Below are 4,522 nucleotides of genomic sequence, written 5' to 3'. Positions count from 1 at the left end.
CATAACACGATCCGGCTATCAAATTAACAATGGGTAACAAACGAATGGTTTCAGGCTCAAAGTGGTGTCTAAAGGTAATGGCGAAATGGGTCAAACACATAGGCTACACAAATAGGGTGATCCTAATGCCTCTATCACATCCATGCCAAATACTAACCGAAGGTCTCAAACTGTATCAAAACGCACAAGTTCTAAAGTAATGCAACAAGTCGGTAAACACACATGAAACGAAAATAGTGATCATATATATGAAACATGTAAAGGCTCAAATCTCACAATCATGTGGAATATAAGGGCTACCGATATTGACAATGCACAACTAATTAACTCTCCGGCTCCATCCACTATCCTAGGCATCCCAAAACCTTTTACTCCCGAAAACCGATTCAGTCAACCTACTATCCCGCAACTTAAAGAAACATGCGCTCTCGACTCGTAAATTCGACAATTAAACCGTTTTTGACCGACGTTTTGAAAAGGTTTTTGTTTTCTACGCGCTACAGGACCGGGACTCGCAACAACCTCACTTTTTTTTTCATTTTTTTTTCAATTTTTTTCAATTTTTTTTTGACTTTTTTTTTTTTGACTCAAATCTAGCTAAAAAGACGTAGTCTCCCATCCCCACACTTAAAGTTTACATTGTCCCCAATGTAGGATGAAAGACAACTAAAAATAAATAAGAAATAAAACCTAAAATACTATACAAAAATAAAAAGATAACGAGTTGGAAAGGACTTAGCTGGTTAGGATAAAAATCAGTGCCAGCTTAGTTAAGTCCCTGGTTAGTTTATTTAATTATTCTGAAAGCCTTAACTTTCATTGTTGACACTTTTAACCCTTCTCATACGAACTCGATCATAACTTTCTCGTTTTAAAACGGAACTTCGCGGAATTTATACAGTATATTCTAGTGAGCGTATAATACTGTTACAAAGTCTCGGGAGCGTTAAAGGGTCACTCAGAGGTATAATTAAACATGTTGACACAGTTAACCCCTGTAGTTTGTAATCTCTCACTTTCTTCCGCGTTTCGCTTCCGTACGATCCATGATTTATTCGTTTGAAGGTACAAGCACCATTTAGGGTTACTATACAGTATATCTACCCTTGTTTGACATTTATAACCCTCGAATTTACATACTTTCAAGGTTTGTCAAATTTAGTCCTTTATTTAATATAGATGCCACGTGTAATCAAACGACACGTGTTAACACATCATTGGACACAAAAATTCGAGGTGTTACATCCTCACCCCCTTAAAATAAATCTCGACCCGAGATTTACTCAAATAAATAGGGGTATTTTTCTTTCATTGTGGCTTCGACTTCCCACGTATATTCGGGACCTCTACGAGCATCCCATTTGACTTTTACAATCGGTACGTGCTTTCTTCGAAGCTTCTTCACCTGTCGATCTTCAATCGACAAAGGTTTTTCTACAAACTTTAAGCTCTTATCTATATGCACATCTGTGTGTGGAATCACCAATGATTCATCGGCGAAGCACTTTTTGAGATTGCAGATGTGGAACATATTGTGAATTCCATTGAGCTCTTCAGGCAAGTTCAACTTATAGGCGACTGATCCGACACGTTCAATGATTTCAAAAGGTCCTATGTATCTCGGACTCAGTTTGCCTTTCTTGCCGAAACGCATCACCCCCTTCCAGGGTGACACTTTAAGCAACACTTTTTCACCTACTTCGAAGTGAAAATACTTACGCTTTGGATCAGCGTAACTTTTCTGCCTATCTCTGGCAGCCTTGAGACGTTCCCGTATCTGGACAATCTTGTCCGTTGTCTAGAAAACAATCTCTGGTCCCGATAATTGGACCTCTCCTACTTCCACCCAACAAACAGGCGATCTACATTTCCTACCGTATAATGCCTCGAAAGGCGTAGCCTTTATGCTGGTATGGTAGCTATTATTGTAGGAGAATTCGATTAGGGGTAGGTTCTTATCCCAGTTACCACCTAAATCGATTGCAGATGCACGAAGCATGTCTTCCAACGTCTGGATAGTACGCTCACTTTGACCGTCCGTCTGTGGATGGTAAGCCGTACTGAAGTTCAAACGCGTTCCCAAAGATTGCTGGAAACTCTTCCAGAAATGTGACGTGTATCTAGTATCCTTGTCGGAGATAATAGACACAGGTATACCGTGTAAGGCTACAATCTTATCAACATAAAGTTGGGCTAACATATCGGAGCTATACGTCTCCTTGATGGTGTAACACCTCGAATTTTTGTGTCCAATGATGTGTTAACACGTGTCATTTGTTTACACGTGGCATCTATAATAAATAAAGAACTAATTTTGACAAACCCTGAAAGTATATAAATTCGAGGGTTATAAAATGTCAACAAGGGTTAATATACTGTATAGTATCCCTAAATAATGCTTAAACCTTCAAACGAATAAATTATAGATCGTACAAAAACAAAACGCGAAAGAAAGTGAGAGATTACAAACTACAGGGGTTAACTGTGTCAACATGTTTAATAATACCTCTGAGTGACCCTTTAACGTTCCAAAGACTTTGTAACGGTATTATACCCTCACTAAAATAATATATATGAATTTCGCGAAGTTTCGATATGAAACGAGAAAGTTACGATCAAATTCGTAGAAGAAGGGTTAAAAGCGTCAACAGTGAAAGTTAAGGCTTTCCAATATAATTAATAAATAAACCGGGGACTTAATAATGCGGGTAAATAACACGAGGCCCCTATTTGTAAATAACCGAGGGCCAAACCGCAAAGTTACCCCTTCAAAACCGAAAGGTCAGGTAAATCATTACGAAAGATTTCGTTATTAATTACCGGATTCTGATAATCATGACAAAAGATTTTAAAAATCTGAAAAACAGACTCCTCGCGACCCGCGTGAAGGTTAGGCTTAAGTGTAAGCGGGCCGCGAGCCTCCTAAATAACACGCCTAATATTTAAACTTTAGGCGACCCGCGTTAAAGTGCATGGGAACTCCCATGCGGGTCGCGTAAAGTGCCCAGATGCAGAATTGTTGTAACTACTTGGCTTTTGGAGCTTTTGAACGATCATGAGCCAATAAATGAGGCATGGGCACCCTACATTTGACCCATACACCTTAGGGGACATATGCCCATCATCCATGATCAGTATAGGCTGAGTTGTGATGATCTTGGACCTTAACATTGGCTATAAATAGCAAGGTTGTGAACATAAGTTCACCACACTCAAAACTCACTCATCTGATCATTCCAAGAGCTCTAAAGCATTCCTCTGTGTTCTTAAGTCTTCTCTTAAGCTTCTGTAAGTAATTCAACCTTTGTGGTTCCACATTTGCTTAGTAAATGGCTAAAAACCAAACCGTCGTAACTACGGTTTGACTTTAAAATAACTCAGTGATGGTTCAGTCTTATGACGAATCAAAAGTGGTTATGAGTTGGTATTTATGTGGGTAATAAACCTCTAAAATGGTTCCCCCTGATCACCACTCTAACTATGTCAAATGTCGAGTCAAACGTGCGGTTAAAAAGTCAACAGAAAGCTATTTTAGCGATTTATGCATAATCTGTAATGTATATGTTATGGAACCTGTTTTGACAATCATAAAACATGATAATAAGTATATAAACATGTTTGCGCTCGTTTGAATCGATCATTTACTATATTGAACCCGGTTCGGAGCCGAAAGTCGCAAAAGTTTGACTTTTGCTTTGACTTCAGTTCTGACCCGTTTTAGTGAGGTATAAATATACCTTAGGACTCTCTTAGGACCAGGTCACATGTTGGTATACGCCTCTGTGGTCGGTTCATGAGTTATCCGAGTCTTTTGCGCAATTCCGTCATTCGCCTAAAAGTTGACCGTAACGGCCTTTTAAAATTAAAACGAGTATTTCGGACACGTGAACGGACCAAAACCTTGCTTATTAAATTATAAGCATGTCCTTAAAGTTTCACGTCAATCCGAGGTCTAGAATGAGAGTTATGCTAAAAGGCGCACTTTTAAGAAAGTTTTGTAATTAACGGCGCAATTAGCATAACGCCCATCTAGCCAAGTTTTCGTCACCAAAACTTTTACCCACTGTGGTAAAATAATATTTTGGGAATTTTAAAGATTTTTAATAATTTTTACCTTGCTCATAACCTGCGGTTATGGCTACGGTTCGGTAAATACCGAATATGCCCTTTTTGGCCAAAACGGGAGTTCTACAAGGTCTTTTGACCCGATTCCAGTTGCTACTGGTTTTAAATAATAAATAAAGTATTTTAAGCTTTATAAGCTGTTCGGGAAACTCAGATTTCCTGTAGAACTCGAAAAGCCCTTTTAAAGTCTTTAAAATGACCGAAAAGCCCCTACGGGGCATAATATTAACTTAAACTCGTTACGGGCATTACGGAAGGTATCCTACTGATACCAAAATACTTTTAAGGCATGTTGACTTAGGAAATAAGCGTACGACTCTCATAGTTAACCGTTTCGCCTATTTGCGCACACGGTACGGCTCATGGAACTAGTTTTCGTGCAATAGCCGATATGGGT

Source organism: Helianthus annuus, chromosome 10 (genome assembly GCF_002127325.2).
Source record: "Helianthus annuus cultivar XRQ/B chromosome 10, HanXRQr2.0-SUNRISE, whole genome shotgun sequence".
Classification (NCBI taxonomy): Eukaryota; Viridiplantae; Streptophyta; class Magnoliopsida; order Asterales; family Asteraceae; genus Helianthus; species Helianthus annuus.
This window is presented reverse-complemented; position numbering follows the sequence as displayed.